The sequence below is a fragment of the Callithrix jacchus genome, chromosome 17 (assembly GCF_049354715.1).
Source record: "Callithrix jacchus isolate 240 chromosome 17, calJac240_pri, whole genome shotgun sequence".
In the NCBI taxonomy this organism is placed as follows: Eukaryota; Metazoa; Chordata; class Mammalia; order Primates; family Cebidae; genus Callithrix; species Callithrix jacchus.
The window spans coordinates 20,271,330-20,298,906 of record NC_133518.1 but is presented as its reverse complement, the minus strand read 5'-3'; the positions used below and the strand labels follow the sequence as shown (position 1 = coordinate 20,298,906).

Sequence of the window (27,577 nt, the reverse complement as noted above, 5' to 3'; positions counted from 1 at the left end):
CCATTCAAAAGTGGGCAAAGGATATGAACAGACACTTTACGAAAGAAGACATATATGAGGCCAACAATCATATGAAAAAATGCTCATCGTCACTGGTCATCAGAGAGATGCAAACCAAAACCACATTGAGATACCATCTCACGCCGGTTAGAATGGCGATCATTAAAAAATCTGGAGACAACAGATGCTGGAGAGGATGTAGAGAATAAGGAACACTTTTACACTGTTGGTGGGAGTGTAAATTAGTCCAACCATTGTGGAAGACAGTGTGGCGATTCCTCAAGGCTTTAGAAATAGAAATTCCATTTGACCCAGCAATCCCATTACTGGGTATATATCCAGAAGACTATAAATCGTTCTACTATAAGGACACATGTACACGAATGTTCATTGCAGCACTGTTTACAATAGCAAAGACCTGGAATCAACCAAAATGCCCATTGATAATAGACTGGATTGGAAAAATGTGGCACATATACACCATGAAATATTATGCAGCAATCAGAAATGATGAGTTTGTGTCGTTTGTAGGGACATGGATGAATGTGGAGAACGTCATCCTCAGCAAACTGACACAAGAACAGAAAATGAAACACCGCATATTCTCACTCATAGGTGGGTGATGAAAAATGAGAACACATGGACACAGAAAGGGGAGTACTAAACACTGGGGTCTATTGGGGGGAAAAGGGGAGGGCCAGTGGGAGGGGGAGCTGGGGAGGGATAGCCTGGGGAGAAATGCCAAATGTGGGTGAAGGGGAAAAGGAAAGAAAAGCACACTGCCATGTGTGTTCCTACGCAACTGTCTTACATGCTCTGCTCATGTACCCCAAAACCTAAAATCCAATAGAAAATTAAAAAAAAAAAAAAACCAACAAAGTCATTGTATGATTAAAAGAACTTTAAACCTGTGTCAAGTGAACACTGAAAAAATATCTCTAGCTACTATTTGTTTTATTTAACCCTAATTAGGAAATTAATAATTAGACAAAAGTACAAAAGAACTACAGTATCTAGTCTCTGCAAGACAATCTACAAAACAACATTAAAAATTACTACTTACTGAAGTTTAGCATTCCATTCTGGCCTTCCTTGATTGTTGGCTTCGAAGAACTTACGCAGAACATGAAAGAATCAAAATTAAAAACAAATTAGAAAACAAGACTTTTGGGAAATATATTTAGCATTAATTAATTTTAATACTTTTCTTTCTTTGAGTTTTCTACAAGTTTTGCTCTTGTAGCCCAGGCTGGAGTGCAATGGCATGATCTCAGCTCACGGCATCCTTCACCTCCCAGGTTCAAGCAATTCTCCTGCCTCAGCCTCCCAAGTAGCTGCGATTAAAGGTGCCCGCCACAATACCTGGTTAATTTTGTATTTTTTTTAGTAAGTACAGTGTTTCATGATGCTGTCCAGGCTGGTCTTGAACTCCTGACCTCATGTAATCTCCTGCCTTAGCTTCCCAAAGTTCTGGGATTACACATATAAGCTACCATTACTGGCCTAATTTGAATAATATTTTACACGGAAGGTTATATTCCGTGTAAAATATGCCGTCTTTTCTTTTTTGTAGATAATTAAATAAATTTCTCACAAGTAAAAAATTGTAAATCTAAATAGCAATAATCTCATATCTATACCATTCTATAAATCTTGTTTCCCAGCCCATTCTCTATGTCATAAGTTAGCCTATAAATATAATTAGCCTATTTCTTGTAAACTCTGTTAATGATTCCTTTCTTTATCAAGACATGGATTGGTTCTTTTAATTAAAATATTTATAAAAATATAAGATATCAGTTAAGAAAGATAGAACTCACAATATAAACAAATATAGCTTGATAAGTATTTCATATAAGCATTTATGCATAACTTTATGCTTTCCATTAGACTAGAAATAGCTCTACTTTGAATTTTGAATGCATATGTAAAGCCACATACACACACACACCTAAAAGTGACACTCAGAAACTTATGACCTGGCATTCTTAGCTAGTTCCTATAGAATTGCCCCACATGTGAGATCAATAATGATATAAAGGCTGGTCTCTGTAGATTCAGGTTCAAGTGCCTGTTTGGTACAACCAATATGTCTCCTGATGTAGTCAAGGTTTCCAGTTTATATATTCCAATAACTGAAATATATCAGTTATTGTAGTTTCCAAATTTAGAAAGCTAAATCTCATTTCTCAAAATTCCTCAAAATATTCCCATGCCATTCTACACAGAAGATGACATTGAGGGATATAATAGTGTCCTAAAAGATTGACCAAAAGTAAACTGCCTATCATTTTTAATTATAACTACTGTTATGTCTTCACATGACTCTAATTTGGGGTAGAGTATGCACTCACAATGAGGAGCTAGGATGTTTGTAGAATGGAATTCCCCGGGTCCACTTTTGCTCATTCTGGCCTTCTTCAGAACTATGAATGTAATAATTTATTGATTACTTTTGTATGTGTACATCTCAACTCATCTTCTTCTATAGGGAATTCTTTGTATTTTTGCTTATTGCTGTCCAGAAGTTTATGGTTTGAAATATGGAAATATTTTACCTAAAGTACCTTGGATTTCTTCTTCAGTGATTTTATTATTAGAACCATTACATAAGTCATGATATAACATACAATGGTAAAATATTTTGAGCATTAACATTGCTTGATTGTGGACATGTTAAATATTCTGTCTCTGCAAAATGTTCTATGAAGGTGTTCTGAAAAATTTTCTTTGCAGGGTCAGTGAGATGGTTTTACTGAAATCCTTTGATTTAGATAGGGAAAATATGTCTTCTGGGATTTATAATTTAATATTCACATTTAAACATTTCTTTTCAGACATTAAAAGACTTGCATGGTTGCTTTAAAAGACTTGCATGGTTATTGAATTCAAGTCAGTAATTTTGATTCTTAGGATAGTTCTTGTGAAAATTACTTTGAAATTTTAAAATATTTAAACTAAAAGAATGTTCACTATGCTGTTGATTATAAGAGTGAGGAATGATAGACAATTAGAATGTGCAACACTGGTAACAAAGAGGTAGTTCTTAAATATACATTAATGAAATACTAGAGAATCATTAAATGTTAAATATTTGGAAAATATTTCCTCTATTATTAAGTAACCTACTTCTTAGACTATTTTATCAATATAAAATATACATGCACAGAAATGGTGGAAAGTCTATGAAATACATGTTTTTAGATGGCTATGCCAGATTACAGATGGCCTCAAACCCTTTGACCTTTCTCTCACTGAGTGATGGCATGTATTTTCTTTCCCCCTGAATCAGGGAACACTTTGGGCCTACTGTGATTATAGAACATTAGATGATTAATTATATATCTGTTTTCCATTCCAGACTTTAAGATACTGGCAGCTTTTTTTCATTTCTTTTTTTGGAAAGCTAGCCTTAAGGGAGGTCACCGGTCACCTGCTATGTATATAGCCCAACCTACCCTGATCACCCTGTTATGAGGAAGCTCAAATAGCTATGGGGATACACTACATAAAAAGAAACACACACAGACACACAGAAACACACACACACACACACACACACACACACAGAGCAAGAGTGAGAGCCAGAAGATGATCAATTAGCCCTCAATACTTCCAGACATCCCATTAGAAACAAGACATGTAAGTTAAGTAGGCTTTAGGTAATTCCAGACCTAACTACCATGTAACTGCAGTGCATGAAGAACTCCAAGATAGAATCAGCCTGCTGAGCCTGGTAAACCACAGAAGTATGAGACATAATGATAAAGTACTGCTTCTAATATCTAAGTTTGGGTGTGTCTTTTTATGCAAAGACAGATAAATAAATGTATGAATTTTACCTTTTAAAAATCAGTTCTTCCTAAATTCTCACAAATAAAGTATTGGTTAATGGTAAATATATTATTTAAAATATCACAAAGTATTTATTAATAGTAAATATATTATTTAAAATATCTCTTTAGCTATTAGAGAAGTTGATAGTTACAATATAATGTTGCCCCACATTGGTTTTTAATTTTAACTGTGTCAGGCTTACTTTGTTAGTTTTATGTATTGAAAACTAGACTCATTATAGACGTAATTCAGAGTTTACATGATATTTCCTCTAGGGCACAAGCTATTCTAAAGTACTAGATAAGGTTAGTTGACATACCTTTGATTTTTTAAAAACATTAATATATTATTTTACTGTTTACTATTAATGAATACATGAGAGATACTGACTTAAAAGGCAGTAAAGTCAATCTTTATTAAAACAACTAATTCTGTTTCAGACAATTTTCTAAGCACATTAAACATATTTAATTATTATGGACATCTGTTAACTTATGTATTATTCCTTCATTAATTTTACAAATCATAAAATGGGCCTCAGAATAATAAAGTAAGTTGGAAAAGATCACACAGCTCATAGATAGTGATTTCAACGCATATGAGGATGCACATTCTGCGGTTCATTAGCCTATCTTTGAATGCTGCTTTAATCTCTATGTCTTACTCATCTCTAAAAGGGAAAGTGACAATAATCTACCTCACAGGACAGATGTGAGGTGTGAGGTATGAAAGCTTTGTAGAAATCTAACTTCAAGTAGCAGTTTTCATTTGTGTACTATTGCAGGAAGGATTAAATTAGTTAGAATTTCTTAAGTAATTGCAAGATAATACAATAGGAAAAAATATGCTGAACTAGTTACAGTAATAACTGAGACTAGATCAACAGTTTCTAGCTTTAGAAAAGTCATTTCCCTTTTATATTATTTCTTCACTTATAAACAAGACACAACACCTACCTTCCCTAATTCATAGGTTGACAATACAGAATATGTATGTGTATATACGTACATGTACACACCTATACCACACAATGCATATTACATACAATTAAATAATAGTATATAATAGAGCAAATAATGAGAATATACATATTTAAATATAAATGTTTATGATAAATACATAATATAGTATTTTAAATATAACTTCTCTTGAGATGTGTCTGTTCATATCCTTTGTCCATTTTTTGGCAGAGTTGGGTTTGTTTTTTTTTTTCTTTTTTTGTTGTTGTTTGTTTGCTTGTTGATTTAAATTCCTTACAGATTCTGGGTCTCAGACCTTTATCAGATGCATAATTTGTGAGTATTTTCTCCCATTGTGTAGATTATCTATTTACTTTGTTGACAGGTGTCTTTTGCTGTGCAGAAGTTCTTTCATTAGGTATATTAATTGTTAATTTTTTTATTTCAATTGCTTTGAGGGAATTTGCCAAGAGTTCTTTGCCAAGGAAAACGTCAAAAAGAGTATTTCCCAGATTTTCTTCTAAGATTTTTATAGTTAGAGATCTTTAATCCATCTTGAGTTAATTACTGTACATGGTAAAAGGTAAGTATCCCATTTCTTTCTTTTCCCTATGGCTAGCCAGTTACTTCAGCATCATTTATTAAATAGAGAGTCCTTTCTCCATTGGTTGGATCAGGTGGTTGTAGGTGTGTGGCTTTATTTCTGGGTACTCTATTTGGTCCCTTTGGTCTATATGTTTGTTTTTGTGTCACCACCATGCTGTTTGGGTCACATCAGCCTTGTAGTGTACATTCAAGTAGGGCAGTGTGATGCCTTCAGCTTTGGTCTTTTAGCTTAGGATTCTTTTGGCTATTCTGGCTCTTTTCTGCTTCTATATGAGTTTTAGAATATTTTTTGTAATTCAGTGAGAAATTATGTTGGTAGGTTAATAAGAAATAACATTGAATCTGTAGATTGTATTGTAGTTCTCCTTCAAGAGCTCTTTCACCTCCTTGGTTAGCCACATTCCTAGGTATTTCATTTTATTTGTGACCGCTGTATATGTGACTGCTGTATTTTTGATTTGACTCTCAGCCTGTATGTTATTGGTGTATAGAAATGCTACTAATTTCTATGCATTGATTTTGTATCTTGAAATATTATTAAAATTATTTGACATTTCAAAGAACCTTTTGGCAGAGTCTTTAGAATTTTATAGATATAGAATCATATCACAGGGAAGAGAGATAGTTTGACTTGTGTTCTTCCTGTCTGAATGACTTTTATTTATTTATCTTACCCAATTGCTCTAGCCAGGACTATGCTGAATAGGAATGGTGAGAGTGGACACTCTTGCATTGTTTCGGGCCTCAAGGGAAATGGCTCATTGTTTGCCTGTTCAGTATGATGCTGCCTGTGGGTTTGCCATAGGTGGCTTTTGCTGTTTTGAGGTATGGCCATTTGATACCGTTTCTAAGGATTTTATCATTAAGGAATGTTGGATTAAAGGATTCTTTAATATCATTAAAGAATTTTATCATTAACAAAAGTTTTTCTGTGTCTATTGAGATTGTCATATTTTTGCTTTTAATTCTGATTATGTGGTGAATGACATTTATTGATTTGCATATGTCAGGCCAGTCTTACATCCCAGGAATAAAGCCCATATGATCATGACAAGTTAGCATTTTAAAGTGTTGCTGGCTTTAGTCTGCTCATATTTCCTTGAGAGTTTTTGCCTCTCTGTTTTTCAGGGATATTGACCTGAAGATTTATTATTTTGTTTTATCTCTACCAGATTTTGGTATCAGGTAGATGCTGGCTTCTTAGAATAAGTTAGAGAGGAGCCCCTGTTTCTAAATTTTTTGGAATAGTTTCAATATGATTGATATCTATTCTTTGAACATCCTGTAGAATCCAGCTGTGAATCCATCTAGTCCAGGACTTTTTTAGTTGGCAGTTTTTCTATTACTGATTCAATTTTAAAATGTGTTACTGTCTTTTTCAAGTTTTCACTTACTTCCTGGTTCAATGTTAGGATGTTGTATGCTTCCAGAAATTTATCCATTTTCTCTAGATTTTCTTAATTTGTCTGCATAGAGGTGTTCATAATAGTCCCTGAGGATCTTTTTTTATTTCTATGAGATCGGTGGATTGTCATCATTGTCATTTCTCATTGTACCTATTGGTTCTTCTCTCGCTCTTTTTTTTCTTAAACTAATCTACCTATTATATTTAATCTACCTATTAACTATTTATAATAGTTAAAGCTACCTATTCCTGGTGTGTTGTTATAGTTGCAAAAAGAAAGGAAATACTGCATATTAATTTCTAAGTTGATTAGCTTATTGGAGAATGTAAGGATTTATAACTTTATATTGTTATTATTATTGTATCTAATTATGTTCCATCCTGAGAGTTGTGGTGAGAAACCTTTAGAGTAATAATATTTTGGCTTTTTCTGGTGTTCTGTTTTGTCTTCTTATTTCTTACATTGCTTTGTGCTGGCAGACAGAGAATGCCAATGAAACTACGGGAGTTGATGCCATTTGATAACTACAAGGCATGGTTCATTACAGATAGGTTATTATAAAAGCAGAAAACAAATGCCTTCTAAGAAGCTAAGTATAGTTAATTAAATTTTAAAACTGCTTACAGTATGCCACTGCAATAGAACTGAGAAGCCAAATGGTAGTTAGAAATGGTTGCTTGGGCCCCAGGCACAGAAACATTTTAAAAATTCTATAATATAAGAAGTATGCTCATTCAAAGTATGACAAATATATCTTTGTTCACTCGTAACCTTAGTGCTTGGTGTGAAATCTTTGTTCAAACATTTAGACTGTTCTGTGGACTAAAGGGGAAAAGGTTATAGGCATAGATCAAATTAGTGAAGATGTCAATTTGTGAAGCTGAGAGCTAGTAATAGAAGACTGCTGATTCTGGGCACATCACCAACTGTTAGCATTTGTTCTAAAATTTTTGTACATAAATAGCAATCTAAACTCAACATTACTTATAAGGGAGTCATCCATAAGAATTCTGTAGTTCAGAGCTATTATCAGCTATTAGTTAGAAAACAGAGGTTTCTGCCTGAACAACTTAACATAAGAAAATAATTCATTATTATTTTTTATATCTCTTATAACTCCTGCTTCATAGTGGTTACTTAATAGATAATAATAATGATAAAGATAATGATTAATGATAAAATTGATCACAATAGCTACTTTTTATTGGTCACATATTGAGTGCCAGAAACTCCAAAAACATTACCTTATTTAGTTCTAAAACACACTCTACAATGGTATTATTTATCCTTTTCTTATATATCAGAATAGTAAGATATAAAGAAGTTGAGTAACATACCAAAAGTCAAATAATTATCATGCTAAAATTGCAAGATTTAAAAAGAAACATGTCTCTAAACCCAAGTTTCTTCTTCTCCCAAAAAATGTAAACTGATTCTTTTGGGTGACAGAGTAGATGGAGGGATGGATGTATGAGTTCTGAATGTTTATCTAGACTAATGCATGAGATCTAATGTTTACAGATACATAACACACACACACACACACACACACACACACACACACACACACACAGTTACTGCATAATACTTAAGAAGTGTTCAGGGTGGGCCTGATGGCTCATGCCTGTAATCCCAGCACTCTGCGAGGCCAAGGTGGGTAGATTATTTGAGGTCAGGAATTCAAGACCAACCTGACCAACACGGTGAAACCCAGTCTCTACCAAAAAGACAAAAAAAAAAAAAAAATAGCTGAATGTGGTGGTGCATGACTGTAGCTCCAGCTACTTAGGAAGCAGTGGCAGGAGAACTGCTTGAACCGAAAGGTAGAGGCAGTGAGCTGAGATTCTGCCATGCACTCCAGCCTGGGTGACAGAGCAAGATTCCATCTCAAAAAAAAAAGGTATCTATAAGAAGTATAGCAATCTAAGAAATCTAAGAGAGAAGTAATAGTCATTGTCATTTTCCAGATATTTTCACACTGTAATACTTTAATGTGTTATTTGTGACTTCTCTGCTCAACCTCTCCCAACACAATAGTCCACTCCTCACAGGCTCTTTTCCTCTGAGTAGCAGTGCCATCCAGGTGGCTATCAGGGAAAAGTTTCTTTTAAGAAGTCACCACACAAACACTTGTCCATGTTGTCTCTTGTGGTCTGTGCCTGGTCAATTAGAAACAGGCATGTATTTCTTCTTGCCTCCTCTTAAAAATATAATAATTCATATTTCTGTTTGCTTATCATTTATTGCAAAAATTTGAAAACACTGCTCGGTTTAGTTTCAATAAAATATTCTTTAAATTTCATTTCACCTAAAAAAGACTATCACAGTGAAGCTTTTGTCAGCCCCAACTATTCCACACATTTATCCCTGTCAGTACCCAAATCATTTTAGAAATGATTATTTCCATTACTTCTACCCAAGGCCATGGTTGAAGAGAGATTAGTGCTGCTTAAATTAAAGGTTCTCAGGTTGTGTGACAGTTGATTGCTTCAGGATCAAATTTTTATGCAAACTGAACTAAGTGACATTCCTTCTAGAGATTCTGGAATGGGGTTACAGGATTTTAGTTTCTTTGTGGCTAGTTTTACATAACAGGTGTGAGGCTTGGTCTATGAATTCATCTGTTTTATAATGAGATTTGGAGGAATGTAAGCATCCTACACAGAGTACATGTGACTTACTGAGAGGAACAGAGAAGAGTGAAGGATGAAAGGAAGAGAGAAAAGCCCAACACTGAAGTCACTGGTTCCAGTTCAATCTTGAGGTCTTTCTATTCCAAGCTATTTCTTTCTATTTTCCCCTTGCAACTAGGCTTTTAACTAAGCTAATCCAAATGTGTTCCTATATTTCCAACCAAAGAATCCATACTAAATATGAGAAAAAATACTTGGAATGTGAAACAGAGAACTAATTTTAGAGAGATACATGTTAAATAATGCAAAAATATAAATATATTGTGTCAAAACTTTAAAAATAATGTAAATGTTTCAACTTGCATTCTCAAAGATAATTTTTAAAATTATACATTTAAATATGTACCTAATATTTTACCTGTGGGTCAATTGTCACCTATGCAAATTCAATGGAATACAGACTAGCATAATGGTAATATAATTAGCATTTGGTGGATAGAAAAAGAAGCATAAAATTTCCAAGTAGTATTTACCATAACCACTGTGCAGTAAGAAGACTTTTTAAAAAACATTTACAACTTTAGAAGAGCACAAAGAGAAAATATGCCATAAGTGATAATTTGCTGAAATAAAGACTAGTGAGAAAATAACTTTAGTTTATAAATCATTTCTCCATTTAAATTTAATTATTTTACATTTCTTCATCCATAGAATAATGTTATGATGAAATTTATCCTTTCAGGAGAAAAACTTTTAATTTTTAAACTAAATTCTAATAATTTCTATTTTCAAATCTCCCTTCATGCTCCCACATATTGATCTTATTATTCCTGGTAATTCCATTTATGTTTAGCATTTCCTTGAGAGTAGTTTCTATTTTAATAATCATTTTCTACTTTTCTTGCCTTTTTCTGGCCTCATACTGCCTTTCTCTTTCTGCCAAGCTTAGTTCCTCTTATCTTTCCCTAATAAAAAATTGTTGTTCCTCACTTTTGTTTCTCAGATTAAAAACTTTGGTGTCATCTTTGACCAGTATCTATCAATTGTTTCTCTCTCTCTCTCTCTCTCTCATATTTTTCTCTCCTATTCACCTGCTAATCTTTTTAGCCTTTCTTTGAAATACAGCTAGAATATATTCTGGTGCTTTTAACACTTTTTTCACTTTCAGTTGGGCCAAAACACTGTTATCTATGATTAGCTCAGATGATCAGTGCAGATGATCAGTGATTCTCCTCTCACCCTTGTTTCATACCAGCCTCCTTATAATCTGTTTCCTACACAGCAGTCCTTTAAATAAAATTCAAGTTTATTTTTAGTTCAAAATGTAACAAACTTGGAAGTCATCACTTCTTTAAGTTGGACACTTAGAAATAATTTATATTGGACCAATCAGAAAACAGGTCTTAAATAAACGACCACTGCAAAATCTTGGAAGACAGGTGAATCAGAGAGTCAAGCTAAAATTTATTTAACTGGAACAGAAGCCAATTAAATAATAATATTAATGATGAGTTTTTGGACAAACCTGAGAACAAAAAACTCCTGAAATCCATAGTCTTAAGGGAGGGCCCCCACATATTTGTGGGCTTTATTTCCAGAAACTTCATTAGGTTCTGACAATAAACAGTTGAAAAGATCCCATTCTGTGTGACTTGGCAGGAGCTGAATACCCTGTGAAATATTTCCAGAGTATTCTCAAAACAAAGGCTGACTCCCTAGGGGAAAGGCTTTGCTAAAGTCCTGTCTCACTGGGGACAAGGGCATTTCTATCACTGCACTCTAATAAAGCTTTCCTGTCTCATGTAAGGGGGGAAATGAAGCCAAGAAACATAAGTAAACATAAGCAAACATAACTCAGGCACATAGGCCCATCTAATAATAAGATGATATAAACCGTTACCATATGGAACATTGGCCTTTCTCCCTTTTCTTAGCACAGGTCAGGAAAGTTACCAATAAGCAAAGAAAGAAGGCCAAATGATCCATGTGATAGTGGTTTAGACTTGAAAACACCAGTATGATGTTGTATTGTTTTAATATAGCTATATATAAATCCATATGTAAACATTTATGCCTATGTACATATATTACCTTACTCTGGTAGTTAATAGGGCCTAGAAGAAATAGCACTCCAGTAACAAGGAACATATCTAGCTTCTAGGTCTTGGCTTCTAATACTATACTTCACATAAAGGAACTAGGGCTTTTTGGAAAAATGGCTGATGCTAGGCTTGGCTAAGAAATTTAAAATGTGAGCTTGAAGTATATTTATTCTTAGAGTGACAGAAACGTGGGACACATTAAAACCAAACAAATGATAACAAAATTACCATCCACAACAAACTCACATTCACACATATATACCTGGTAATATATCAAAGGAATGCAGAAGCCTACTGAAAGAGTTTCCAATAGCCAAAGCTAGAAAATTTTGAGTAAAATAATGTTGGATTTTAATTTAAAGCATAAAATAGATATTTATGAGTCCATAAAGATATAAATGATTAAATAAATAAATAGGGGAGAAGAAACAAATTATTTCTGCAGAAAAAATTCAAACAATTCTGGCAGATTATTTGTGTGCAAGGTTTATGTCTCAAGCATGGGCATCTCGTTGTGACTTTTCTCTAAAAGTTCAATAGACAAAGCAGGGAAAACGGCCACCTTTACATGGAGAAACCTGACAAATAGCACTTCAGCCAAATGATCAAGCTTAATATATACTGGGATTAGTCTCATTGATAGTATGTATCTTTTATATAAAAATATCACTTGACCTCTGAATTTTCTTTGGAAACCCATAATCTGGTATAATCATGAGAAAAAAAAATCAGACAATCCTAATTAAGGAGCATTCTATAAAATATCTGACCAGGACCTCTCAGAATTGTCAAGGTCATCAAAGTAAGGAATATTTTACAAACAGTCAAACCAACAGGAACCTGAGGAAACAGGATGATTAAATGTGATGTGGAATCCTGGATGAATGAGATCTTAGGACAGAAAAGGGACATCAGGTTAAGACTAAGAAATTTTTTTAAAAAGTATTAAACGTAGTGATGTTATTAATGGGATTATTGTATGTATCAATACTATTTCATTAATTATAACAAAGGTATCATACTGAAGTAAGATGTAAATCATGGGGGAACTGCATGTGAGGTACATGGTAATTCTCTGTACCCTCAGCACTATCTTTCATAAAGTATAAAACTATTCTAAATAAAAAGTATGGGCCGGGTGCAGTGGCTCATGCCTGTAATCCCAGCACTCTGGGAGGCTGAGGAGGGCAAATCACGAGGTCAAGAGATCGAGACTATCTTGGCCAACATGGTGAAATCTTGTCTCTACTAAAAATACAAAAATTAGCTGGGGGTGGTGGCATGAACCTGTAGTCCTAGCTACTCAGGAGGCAGAGGCAGAAGACTCTCATGAACCTGGGAGGCGGAAGTTGCAGTGAGCAAGATCGCGCCACTCTACTCCAGCCTGGTGACAGAGCAAGACTGTCTCAAAAAAAAAAAAAAAGAAAGAAAGAAAGAAAAAGAAAAAGGTATGTATGTGTGTATGTGTATACAAAATATATATTGTGGACTTATGTATATATAAACATATTGTTTGTCCATTCAAAACCTTCCATAAGTCTTACCTCTACTGACAAAACTTCCATGTGATCAGACCCTGCACTGTCTGGGAAATCAGTATATTAACTCCACATTGGTCTGAAGTTAATATTCTGTTTTTTGAATATGCTCAGAATAGTCCTACTTCTACATTGTTCTACATGCTATTCCTTCTTATTGAAAAACTACCCAGAAACTTCGAAATATCACCTTATCAGAGAGATACTCTATGATCATCTGAGGCAAAACAGACCTTGCCACCATTCCCCATCATTTTCCCTGCTTTATTTCTTGTCATAATACTTATGCCCACCTGGTTTATATATATACACCTAAGTGCATATGAGTGTGTTGTGTGAATGTGTTGGTGTGTGTGTGTTCATATCCATCTGCCCCAATAATTACTATGTAAGTTTTATAAAAGAATTTTTTGACTATTGTGAGCACTGCTTTGATTCTAGTTTGCGGAACAATGCTGGCATATTATAATGTTCACAAATATTTCTTGAATAATGCATGAATAAGTGAATTGAATTGAATTATTTGTGTTAAAAAGCACAACTTTCCCTAGGAACTATGATGAAAAAGCTAGTATCTATAGCTTGAAATATATTGATCAACATGGGTGTTAAAAGTAAAATAAGTAAAGATCTAACCCAAATATTGGTACTTTTAAGAAACAAATTGTGTATATTGTATATATTGGCATAAAATTATAGAGGATTAATAATCCCAGTCAACAATATGCATATTGAAAATAATAAATAATAACTAAACTTAATCTCATCTTTTACCTCATACTAGTCTATTACTAAGCTTTTTCAACTTTGTCATGGCAGGTAGCTTATTGATACATAAAACATTCAGCATTCAATAAAAAAAGGATTATAAATTTTCTTCTGCAGTACACACAGCATCCTCAAAATAGATTTTTCTGATATTTAGAGAGATTTCTGACAGAAATGCTAGCACTGACATACATAGTATATTATCATTTCAGACTCCGCTGTGATTTATATTGACTTGAATCCAACCTTATTTTGATCTATGTTTAAGGTGTTAGAAATGAAATTCAATGATTTTCCCTGATATAAAATTTATTAACCACCTTCAAACTCAGGACAAGTTATTTGTTGGACTTAAATGCTGCTAGCCACAATCTTTTTGAATTGTTATGATATGTGATTAAGATCTACTTCAGGGCATAATGCACCCAAAGAAGTAGAAACTTACATTGAATTAGAAGTAAAAGTAGGAGAAAAAAGTGAAGTTAATTCTATATATTTACATTTTCTGTTGAATAAGAATCCTTAATACTCTAGCTAAAAGATTAATAATAGTTATACATATGGTTCACTTTATTATGTGACTTAAACCCTACTGGTAGACTGTTGCTAAAATCTAAGTCCTATTCAGGAGATTATTTGTATTGTAAAGACTCTTTAATTTTCTGCATATTACAATGTTTTGGCATTTAAAAATGCCTTTATGTCTGGGAAAAGACTGCCCTTCCCGGGGCTAGATAATTCTTAAAAGTAGCAAAAGTCTAACAGGGAGTATATCTCTGGTATGCAAACTAAGCAATCTAGAGCTATATCTCCTCTGGAACATATTTATTTGCTTCTATCAATCTCAGTACATTTGTTGCAATTAATAAACAACATTGACACATCATTATCACCTTAAATCCATAGTTTACCTTAAGGTTCACTCTCGGTGTTGTATATTCAATGGGTTTTGACAAAGACATAACATATATGCACCATTAGAATATAGTACAGAAGAGTTTCACTACCCTCAATATTCCCTGTGCTCCTCCTATTTTCCTCTCCTCCCAACAAACCTTTGACAACCACTGATACTTTTACTGTCTCCCTAGTTTTACCTGTTTCGGAACGTCATATAGATGTAATCACACAGTATGTAGCATTCAGATTGGTTTCTTTCATTTAGTATAATGCCTTTAAGTTTCTTCTGTTATCTTTTCATGGCTTACAAGATCACTGTAAATAACACTGAATAAATATTTTATTGTATGGATATATCATAGTTTATCCAGTTATCTGTTGAAGGATATCTTGGTTACCTCCAAGTTTTGGCAATTATGGTTAAAGCTCCTGTAAACAACACATGTAGGTTTTTGTGTGGGCATATCTTTTTACCTTATGTAGGTAAATGCCAACGAGTCTGTCTGCTGGAACCTTTGGTAAGCATATACTTAGCTTCGAGAGAAATTGCCAAATTATATTTTAAAGTGGGTAAAATTATCAATAAATGAAAACTATTATTAGTCTACATTCTTTTTTTTTTTAATTGAAACAAGTTTTATAGTTCACTTAGCACTATATGGAACACAATGGTTTTCGTGTATTAGTAAACATTGATTATAATATTTAACAGTAAACTTATATTTACCTTTTTTTTTTTTTTAATTTTTTATTGGATTATAGGTTTTGGGGTACATGAGCAGAGCATGCAAGACAGTTGCGTAGGTACACACATGGCAGTGTGCTTTGCTTTTCTTCTCCCCTTCACCCACATTTGGCATTTCTCCCCAGGCTATGTTCAGTGTTCGGTGTGTAAAGTATCTTGTTTTAATTTGCAATTCCATAATGATGTATTATGTTGAATATTTTGATATGCTACTTTGCCATCTGTATGTCTTAAATTGTAAAGTAATCCAATCCTTGGCCCATTTTTAAACTTTTAAAAATTAATTTGCCCATAATTTAATTTTATTGCTCAATATTAATAGCTTTTTGTCTATTTTGAATAACAGCCCTTTTCAGATACAATTTGGAAATATTTCTCCCAGTTTGTTGCTTGTCTTCTCATTGTCTTAACAATGTATATACAGAGCAAAAATTTTTAGTTTTAGAATAGTTCATATTATCAATTATTTATTTTATGGTTAATTATTTTAGAATTATATCAAACCATACTAATCTAGGTTTTCTCCTGTGTTACCTTCTAGAAGTTTCACAGTTTTGCATATCACGTTTAGGTCTATAATCCATTTTAACATTTGTTTGGCAAAAGTTATAAGTTCTCTGTCTAAATTCATATTTTTATATTTTCAGTTTTGTTGTTGTTGTTGTTGTCCTACATGTAGATATCCAGTTGTTCCAACACCACCTGTTGAAGAGTCTATCCTTTTGGCATTGATTGAATTGCCTTTTCACCATTTCCAGTGATCAGTTGACCAAATTCATGTGGGCATATTTATGACCAGTTTATTCTACGCCATTGATTTATTTGCTTATTCATCCACCAATACCTCACTGATTTGATTGCTGTAGGGTTATCGTAAATCCTGAAGTTGCATAGTGCCAGTCTTTTGACTTTGGTTTTCTCCTTCAGTGTTGCAATATTTACTATTCTTGGTCTTTGGCATCTCCATTATAAACTTAAGTTTAGTTTGTCGATATCCACAAAATAACTTGCTAGGATTTTTACTGGGTTTGCATTGAATCTATACATCGTGTTTAGCAAACTGACATCTTGATAATAGTATTAGTCTTCCTATTTATAAGCATGGAAATCTATTTATTTTATTCTTTGTTAATTTCCATTGTATAAGACAGGAATTTTTCATATTAACTTTGTATCTTGTAATCTTGCTATCATCACTTATTAGTTCAACAAGTCCTATTGTAGATTAGATTTTATACATAAATAATCCTATAATTTGTGAACAAAGAGAGTTTTATTTTTTCCTTCCGAGTCTGTATATCTTATATTTCTTTCTCTTGTCTTATCACATTAGCTAAGACTTCCAGTATAATGTCAAAAAGGAATGGGTGAGTGGTGACCTTCTTGCCTTGCTACATTAATTTACCTGTTTACTTTCAGCTAACACATTTCTAATTGTTCAGCTTCCTACAAATATCAGTTCCTTTATTTTGAGGGAACTAATGATTTTGAGTTATATCCGAGAGTGTATGTCTGTGTGTTTTATAAAAGAAGACCAGGAAATAATAAATTTCTAGCATGAGTTATTTTAAACAATAATTTATGTTATTCAGCAAGTATTTACTTAGTATTTACTCTATACAGCATTAAGCACATTGTCTTGAACCTGGAGTGAGAAATCAGATGGTTTTAAGTATTAATATTAATATTTTTAGTATTTTTATAGTGGTACTTTCAGATATTCCTTTTTTATTTACTAATATTTAAAGCCAATTTACAGTTATGCTTTAAAATCAAAATAATTTCCATTTAAGTAACTAGATTAGGATAAGTCTAGAAGATCCATTAAACCACCAAAGCTATTCATCTATAGAAAAATACACATTAAGTGTCAATTATAGTCACTATTTTAAGCTCTGGGTTTACTGCAACAAACAGAGCAGACAAGACACATGCATTTTACAAAATTTACAATATACTAAATGGAAAGAGGCAATAAAAATAAGACAATCGGTAATTTCAAATAACATTGTGTGATCAGAAAAACATTAAGAAAAAGTTTTAAAACTGACAAATTAGTTTAGTTAATATGAAGAAATATGAAATTATGTTGTAGAAGTAAATTAGAACTGCCTTTGATGTCACAAAAAGGTACTCAAATTTCAAAAAGATGAAGATATTCTCAGCTATTTTCATCTTAATGAGCCTTGTCAAACTGGTTGCTCATAGATGAAATATCTTGCATTCTTACATTAAATCATCTGGTTTGGAGTGGAAATTTTATGAAATATTTTGGGAAAACTTTTCTAAAATAAGTTCTAAAATAATTCTATAAAATAAGTTATAGAATTATTTATAGCTCAGGCTAGATCTCCATTATAGATGGAGAGGTATGAGCTCTACTCACAGCCTTGCAATAATGAGGTATCTATCCTTAGGAAATCATTCTGCTCAGTTTTACAAAGTTTCGGAGTTTTATGTTGATACCTGCAAAACTAAAGAATTGGGCAATGATCTTTAATATCCTTTATGTTCAAATTTTGAAGCTTCTTTAAGCTCATGATTTGAAAATAAGGATTCCACTGAGAAATTCAGCATGTGAATAATAAAATGTGCTCTATAAAATTTCTGATATAAGAATTGAATAATTTACCATCTGTAATACTTGAAGGATGTATTTATACCTAATATATATTCAGAAAACTATGTAAGATCTCATTTACCTCTTTAAAAATATTTAGACATTTTAATTATCATTTCTATGTCTTTTTCTATCAAAAGGAAAACATATTTAGAACAGTTTTCTTCACTTTGTATTTTGCTTAATTATTTCTGGTAGTCAGCACTCATATATAAACCTGGCCACTTGTAGCAGAAAAAAACTGGATTCTTATAGAAATAATTAAATTGGCTCCCATATTTGCAATTATAAAAATAAAGATGTCATTTTAAATTTGAGCCCAAGTGTATAAGGATTGTTGCTGGTTTTTGACAAGCTGTATAAGAATGCCTTAACAATTGTATAAAGTTAACTTTAAACAGTAGTGAAAGATTTTAGTCTGCACACAGAAAGTAAACCTAAGGTAGAAAATTCAATTACTCCAAATTATCTCAACTGCCTTCTTTTTTCATAGCTAAATGATCAAAACCTTCTGTTAATTGTACCTCAGCAGAGTATTTCAAATACACTTGTCCTTAAAATGCTTGTTGTCTGTAACTTGGTTCAGGCCTTCAATTTCTCTTAGAAGAGTGGTGGTGGTAGCCTTGAATGCCATGCCAACCACCCTCTTTACAAAGTCCTCCTCATTGATGTGGTTTAGGCTGCTTTATGTCTCTAGATTATACTTCTTACAATATAGTAAGTTGCATAAGAACAGAGAGAGTTCATTTGTATCATCACCACATTATGAGAAACTATAACACATAGTAGACAGTCTACTCATAGCAGAAACCATGTAACATCTGTCGAAATGTATTACAATTTCCGTGTAGCTGGGGAGGAGGGGTAAATTATTTGTCAAAAATTTCTTAACACTAACTAATCAAGTTAGCTTTTTAAAACTATATATGCAGTGAACGACCCCCCTTTAGAAGTGATACTTTAATTGAACCTCGAGGTGTATAGAATATATATGGGAAGGGCACATTTCAGGCAGATGGAAAATGTGTGTCTGAAAATAGAGGTCATCTAACACTGCTGTAATGTAAGATGTGAGAGAAAACAATGAGGTAAAGATTGCAAAGGTAAAGGAATCAAATCATAAGGAATTTTTTATTCAATTTCTAGGAGTTTAAAATTTATTTTGTAGTTAAAAGAGACTGCTGAATGATTTTAAGCATGGAAATAAAATAACTCTATTTTCAATTTAGTGAGATATCAAGTTTGGAGTTAGGAGGATCATTTGGTAAAGCACCCCTGGCCATGTGAACTTACATAAGAATGCTAGAAACTATATTATTACATACAAATATCCCAGATTTTATGAGATCAAAACTGCAGAGGTGGAAATAGTAATAATATTATGTTGAACATATGGAAATTAATTGCATATAGATCTTTAAAAAGAGATTAAATTACAAGAGTAGTCTATGTTGCTTTTCTAATTTCTAGATTGGGCAAGTGGACAGTTTATGGCATCATAAATCAATATAAGATAAAATGAAAAGCACATTTCATTTTTGGTACATTTAGTTTCACATAGTTATGGGAAATTTAAGAAAAAATGTACAGTATTTAGTTATATATTTGTCTGGATCTCAAGAAAGTGACCTGGGCTGGAGCTATAGATCTAGGAGCCTTCAGGGTAAAACTAGTAAACCAAAGACTAAATTAAATAATCAAGGGAGTCAATTTAGAATGCAGAAAGAAACAGAGAGAGGGAGACAGACAGACAGAAACAAAGACAGAGGCAGAGAAAGACAGGGACAGAGAAAAGGAGATAGAGAGAGAAAAAAAGGGAAGAAGAGAAAAATCAGATATGAATATTGAGAAGAAATTTCCATATGCAAATGAGAAAAAATACACAAAACATATTTTGCATAAGCCAAATAGGAGAAAGTTTCAAGAAGAATCTTGTGAAAATAAGTTTCAAATGTTCAAAGAGCAAGTGAAACATAAAGATTAAAATAATTTGCCATATTAGCTCAAATTTCAGTAGTAAAAGATGTCAGATTAAAATAGCCTGGGTCAGAAATTATACTTTTATATAGCAACTTAATTTTTTATAAGCATTATATATTTATTTGGTAAGGGCAATTTACCTTCACTGGGTACATAAATCAATCTAACTCTATTTTTCACTCTATTTAGCAGGAATTACCTAAATAGAATCTCAGTTAGTTTATAGAGTTTCAAGATCAGAAGGTCTCTGTTCAGGGAGATGATGAAGAACAATAAACCACCAGGAAAAACTTAATTAGAAATAAATAAATTGGTTCAAAATAAATCACAGAAAAAAATTCATACTACTATTTTTATTGAAAGGATAACTAAAAACACTCAAACCTATTGTAACATTCTTGCCTTTCTTCTTTACCTATTCTGTAATATACTTCCCGGTACACAAAAAATATATCATAAAAAAGGGACGATAACCACATATGAAGCTCCTAACATTTACAAACTTATTATATGACTTACAATCATTTATTGCTTTATATGTCAAGAATTTTTACATCTTTTAGAGATGTTTCCTATACAGGACCCCATTTGATCTGAATGACAACAAAATAATTAAAATACCTCCTTTTCTTATGTTTTAGGTGAAGCAACTGAGGTTTCTTCCACGGGTCCAGGGAATTGATTAAGATCATTATTCTAGAGTTCCAGCCTGAAGACTACAAAAGACCAATAAAGATACAGACATGACTAATATAGCCTCCCAATTTATTCAAGTCTAAGAGTAAAAAGAAAGTAAGCAAAAGCTGTATTCGCATTTAGCTTATTACGAGTTTTCCCAGCACACACTCCTATTAGTTTAATGACTTTTAAAATGGGCATTTAAAGCAGGACAAAAATGAATATGCAGCAAAGTAGACTATGTGGGAGTTATTTATCAGGGTGGGCATGGATGATGAATCATGCTCACCACATATAAAATTGCTGCTGAGCCTTTGCAAATACTCTGTGCAGTTAGTTTATTGGAAACAAGAAATCTGTGTGCATTTTGGCTCAGACCCTCCAAGATATGATTTAATATTACAATAAATATATTTTCATAAATATTTTTAACCTTATAAAAAGGAAATGGTCTTAAGAATTTGAGTAAGTTTTGAGTTATACCTCATACATCTTCAAATATATTCTGTCCTGGTAATTTTTGAAGATGTGGTTGAAAGAAGCCTGGAATTATACTTCAGATTTTCCTTTCTGGATGCCTCTTCCTTAATATATAACCTTGGGGATAACACTTGGCTATCTCTGAGCTAGATTATTTCTATTCTTAATCTAGAGAGTATAATTGTTCTGCTGGCTACTTCACTGGTGATAGCAACAGGAGCCAGGCAAATGCTTAGGCAGAGAGGTGCAGGTCCCCAGTGAAACACCACCTCCAAGCCAAACATAGTTTAAAGCCTGAAAACCAAGCTGTAAGTTAAATCCTCGAACTAGATTGAGAACTTGTCTTCCCGATTTGCATGCTATCCTCTGATTGACCCTCCCCACCCCAGTATTAGTCTGTTCTCATGCTACTAATAAAGACATACCCAAGACTGGGTTATTTATAAAGAAACAGAAGTTTAATGAACTCACAGTTCCACATGGCTGAGGAGGCCTCACAATCATGGTGGAAAGTGAAAGAGGAACAAAGGCATGTCTTACATATTGGCAGGCAAGACAGCTCATGCAGGGGAACTGCCCTTTACAAAACTATCAGATCTTGTGAGATTTATTCACTATCACAAGAATAGCACAGGAAAAAACCCACCCCCATGATCCAATTACATCCCACCAGGCCCCTCCCAGGACATCTGGAGATTATGGGAGCTACAATTCAAATTGACATTTGGGTAGAGAAACAGCCAAACCATATCATTCCACCCCAGGTCCCTTGCAAATCCCATGTCTTCACATTTTAAAGTACAGTCATGCCTTTCCAACAGTCCCACAGTCCCACAAAATCTTAACTCATGGAAGCAGGCCAGACAGCATGTGTAGGAGAACTGCCTTTATAAAATGATCAGATCTCATGACACTTGTTTACTATCATGAGAAAAGCACAAGGAAAAACCCATCCCCATGATTCAATTATCTTCCACCAGGTCTCATGACACGTGGAGTTTATGGAATATACAATTCAAGATGAGATTTGGGTGGGGACACAGCCAAACCATAGTATTCCAGCCCTGTCCCCTCCCAAATCTCATGTCCCCACATTGCAAAACACAATCGTGCCTTCCCAACAGCTCCCCAGAATTTTAACTCGTTCCAGCATTAACCCAAAGTACAAGTTCAAAGTCTCATCCAAGACAAGGCAAGTCCCTTTTGATCACATGATCTCTCTCTTCAAGACTTTAACTCCTTTTGAGGCAGTGGGATACCTGTGCAAAGATCTAGGATCTGCTTCAAACCAAATTTATGAAGTCTTGTCTATAAAAGAAACACAGTGAATAATGTGTTTTCAATCAACTGTTACAGAAGTAAAAGGTAGTGCTCTAGTGATTCTTCAATCTATAATTCTACAATTAGGAACATAACATTTTTGACTAAATATATGTTCAAATGAGGCAACAGGTGGCTATGAATTAAAATTTTAACGTTTGAACTACTGAACAATGGATATATTTTTTAAACTACTCATGAAGCAAAACAGAAAGAGTTCAGTTATACTAATTATTTGGAACTGCAGAGAACTCTAGTTTATTCACTATGAGTGGGTTAACTTATATCCTGGTTTGGTGAAATATTCTCACATTATTCCTGTTGTCTTGTCACATTTATCATTAGAGACTCTTTCACCCTGAAAGTGTTTTAGTTTGCATGTAAAATATACAGACATCTAATTTATCATTTGAATGTAACTGTTGAGTCAATACAAATTAAGTAAACCAAATATATTTTTCTTGATGTACATTTTTGGAGTAAATATGGATTTTAATGAAACTGAATCTAACAAAGGGCTGTTTATTTTATAAAATAGAAATGAATAAAATTTTGAGGATATTGATGCTATAAGATAAAAACTGAATAAATAAAATCCTTGCTAATTGTTGTAATTAGATACTGGCAGACTAATCACAATTCAGCAAAACTCTGTATCTCTAAGTAATAATAAGGATCTTAGTATTGGTTTAATCTTGGCTCCTGTTTGAGACTTCCGTTTGCATTTCTTACTCTCATTGCTTGGGAAAATTAACTAACACTTTGACCTCAATTTTGTAATCTATTAAACACATAATAACAAAAGCCACCTCAACGGATTATTGTGAAGATGAAATGGCATAGTGCAAATATTTAGCAGACATACTGATATCAGCGTTCAGAAATTATGAACCATTGTTGCTACTAATTCTGTGAAGTTGATAACGGTTACTTTGCAAAATACTAGTTTCACTACAATTATTTATATTTATTATAAATATAGGATAGCCAAGGAAGGTATCACATAAAAACATTATTTAAAAATCAAAGTGAACATTCATTTCTTTTTAAATAATTTTTCTGGAAGAAGTAACAGGTTTTGTAAAACATAAATTCAAAAATTAAAATCTAGGAATGATCTCTACATACAAATTCCAAGAGGTAAGCTATGTCTCAATGGCCATTTATTCAATGTTTATATATATTAAAACTTAAAAAGAATATAATGTATGACAATATTTATTATATGGAATTCCAGAAGAGATAAATACTGTGTGAATTATGGTGTTATAAAGTTGTACAAGGGCTGGGTGTGGTGGCTTATGCCTGTAATCTCAATATTTTGGGAGGTGCAGGTGGTAGGAATGCGTCTAGTCAGAAGTTTGAGACCAGCCTGTGCAACAAATTGAGACCTTGTTTCTTGTCTCTAAAAAAGTGTTGCATAAAAATTAGGTTGGTGGGGTGGCATGCACCTGTAGTCCCAACTACTCAGGAGGTGGAGGCAGTAGGATCACTTGAGACCAGGAGCTGGAGACTGCAATAAGCAATGATGCTGCCACTGAATTCCAGCCTGGATGACAGACTGAGACCCTATCTCATTAAAAAATTAATACCAAAACAAAAATAAAATGAAAAAGTTAACCGTCTCCACCTGCGTGTATGTAGGATTTTCACACTGATTTATCAGAAAATTTTTAGATATTCTATTTTGTAAAAATACTGCCACCACAACAATTTGAAAGCTCTGTAGTGTCCCAATGGCATGTGTTTCCACAGTTCACAGAACATTTCCACAAACATCTCCTTGGAGCCGCACAAGAATCCTGTGATTTAAGCAAGTCAGCTCTCTTAGTCTTTAGGCTAAAATTCCTTCCCATATTCCTACACCTTGTTTAAAAAGATAATGTGACATGTTACATTACTCCAACATCATAAAAATAATCACATGGAGACTATATTTTTTAAGCATAAAATTGGCTTAATTATAATGCTATAGGCAAACGACTGAAGATTTCCTTTGTCTGAAGAAAGTAGTACTGGCTCTACCAAATATTTATACTATAAAACTCAGTTTCAACATTTGTAGAATATGAATTAGAAAATTACGTCTCAAGACTGTCATAAAAATTCAATAATATGCTTACAATTTTTCACATAACCTGTACAAATTAAATGCTTTCACAGACTTGTATAAAACACAACACCAACGTATTACAGGTGTTCATTAAGAACCACTTCATGATCAATAATTTTAAATTACCACTCTGCAAAAAATTGTTAGGAGAGGTTGTTGAGTTTTCATTGCAGTTAAAATTCTAATGATACTACCTTCTGTATTGCTAATACTAGTTAGTAGACATAGTATTTTTGTGAGAAATAATAATAGTAATAACCATATTTCGATTTTATAAAATACTTTTTTCAGATAGTAATCATTTTTATTTTCACCATAATCTGATGAGGTAAGCAGCACTATTTTCCTATTTAATGTTGAAAAAGCTAAGGGATCTTGATTCACCCAAGATCAAACTTCTGCTTAGTAGTGGCTTAGATTTGAATCCAGAAATTTCACCTCCAAATGTGTGCTCTTCACAATTATTCTATTAATAATTTTAGAGGATCTATAATAGAATTACACTGGTGTGTTTAGAAAAACTGACTATTATTTTATTGTTATACAGATTATATAAATTACATGTTTAATCATTTTTCAGTTAAGTATACTGTGAAGTAAATACATTAACTGACACAAATCTGAGCTCCTTTTTTCTTAATGTGTTTTCCATTTTCACTGTAAAATGTAAGAATCTTATTTCTTAAATGACAACCATGTTAACATTAATAATCTAGAATTATTAATAATGTGCCTTTTGAGTGCCTTAATTGTATAAAGAGCATTTGTTGTTTGTGAATATTCTACTTTATTTTATCATTTAATATAATTCAGAATATATGAATCAATTAAAAATTGTGAGATATTTTGAAATTTTGTAGAGGACATTAAAATTGAAATTATCAATAAAATAATTCAAAATTTTGTGAAGTATTAAGCTTTCCAAATTCTTCATTTTCTTTAACAGAACTGTTTTCTATGTGTTTCAGAATGCACAGACTGAATTTTTCTTTAGATCAGTGTTTCTTTGATTAGGTCACTGTAAAGAGAAATTCAACAGACCTTAAGGCCTTGCTCTCCCTAGTAATTCTTGGACTGGCAGCAGAAGGTAATAATATATTTTGAATTATTAAAGTAAAGGTTTATTTTCAATATTAATGAAAAATTCAAAGACAGGTTTAATACAAGAATTGTTGTGAGAAAAAATGACATGTTATTTTAGTGTGCACAATATTTTCATATTATAATAAATATAACATCAACATTAATAAATATAGCATTACAGACACAGAAAAATTTGTTTATCTGTAACCTTGGCAATTTTGCACATTTTGGTTACAAAACCATACTTTTTGGGGAAAAATAGAACAAAGACACAAATGATTATTTAAATATATGCTAACAGTGGTTACTATCTCATGACACATAACAACCAAATTAAATAATTTTTGCTTCTATTTGCATTATCTAATATTTTCCAAAACATTATACTTTTATATTTATAAATGTCAACATTTATATCTTGATTTGTAAACATGTTTATTATAAAATTAGACTTCATAAAGTTGCTTCAACTTGCATTTTTACCCTGCTTTAATCATTTATGGAACACACCATTTGCTTGTCCTGAGAGTATTACCCCATTTGATATTGCTGATTGCATCCCTGTGGTGCAATGTGACATGCCCCTCTGCTATCTTTAGTCCTGTAAAATTCTGTTAGATCTAAAGTTTTATTTATTTATTTATTTAGTCAGTTAGTTAGTTAATTCTATTATGTACTAAGCACTGCTGTTTTTCCAATGGAAAAGTTCATAACGTGCTGTTATCTTTTGTTTATTTTAATAGCCATTGCTGATCAATTAATTAATTACATGCTTGATTTGTGATATCATTTGAATTCTGAAAATCAAATTTGCAAATGCTTGTTTAATTACATTTTGTTCATATCAGAATGGTGTGTTATGCTTTTACTTTGTTTCTTAGCTTTGTTTTGAGAATGTTTTCGTTTAAAAATACATACTTCTCATGCTTTCTTTTATTCTGGTGGTAACTTTGATGAGTTCAATGTTCACAATTTTTTTTTAAATTTTTGTGTTGAATTTTCTAGGACTAACAGTAGAAAAGAATCTAAGGTGGTAAAGTTTGATGGCTTTCCTCATTTCTAAGTTTGAGCATAATAGTTTCTGTCTCTATAGGGGTTTCTTCAACAAAGAGAAATAAATGAAACTTTCTCTGGTTTAACATTCCCTAAAGATTTCTTTTTCTACATCATTTTCTACTTTTAGTAAGGCTTTGGTTCTTAGCCATTTCTGCAGTCCGTATTTCTACCAAGCCTCTAAGTAGCCTCTCTCCAAGGACCGTCAATTTCCTCCAGAACTCAAATTTGCATGATGCTGCCATACTTAGCAGAACACATTTTTAAATTTATTTTCATTTGACTCCCTATTAAGTGTTCTATGTGCTTTCTTACCCTGGTTAGGACTTTTTACTTCTGAGGATAAATTAGGTTTGTTTTTGTTCATTTGTTTGTTTTTTTCTGTGGGATTCCCGGATTAGAATCCTATGGCTCTCTTTTAGGTTCATTACAATTGTCTGTGATACCTATGTGCCACAACTTCTCTGCAAATCACAAGACCTCACATTATGCCAGGCCATGTAATATACAATATATCCACGAATAGACATATATTATTAAAATATTTAAGTTATAAGGAGCATTATTTTAAATTTGAAGAAAGGAACAATAATGCACATTAGCTACAAATGTACAACAAGCAGGCTCACCTCGTTACCTCCTATTCCTTCAGAAGAGAATCTTTACTTTGTGCAAGAATCCATCTACAATTTGGTTTGTCAATAAATGACAAAATTTCATTTTTTAAATGTTACCAATGTCAATTTCAAACCCAGT

At 32.7% G+C, this 27,577-nt stretch overlaps 2 long non-coding RNA genes across 4 annotated transcripts in view; one reads left to right on the top strand and one right to left on the bottom strand.

Moving 5' to 3' along the window:
- The window catches only part of LOC144579879 (uncharacterized), a 487,785-nt gene that overhangs the window by 331,865 nt on the left and 128,343 nt on the right, over positions 1–27,577 (bottom strand). The window contains exon 3 of the long non-coding RNA XR_013528453.1: positions 1,064–1,113. This is a non-coding gene — a long non-coding RNA (uncharacterized LOC144579879). The remainder of the gene's footprint in view (positions 1–1,063; positions 1,114–27,577) is intronic.
- The window catches only part of LOC103788727 (uncharacterized), a 45,999-nt gene that overhangs the window by 11,815 nt on the left and 6,607 nt on the right, over positions 1–27,577 (top strand). For 2 of the 3 annotated variants that reach the window (XR_013528450.1, XR_013528451.1), the window contains 3 exons: positions 16,828–16,861; positions 20,736–20,886; positions 25,654–25,772. This is a non-coding gene — a long non-coding RNA (uncharacterized LOC103788727). The remainder of the gene's footprint in view (positions 1–16,827; positions 16,862–20,735; positions 20,887–25,653; positions 25,773–27,577) is intronic. The other variant, XR_013528452.1, reaches the window with a different exon arrangement.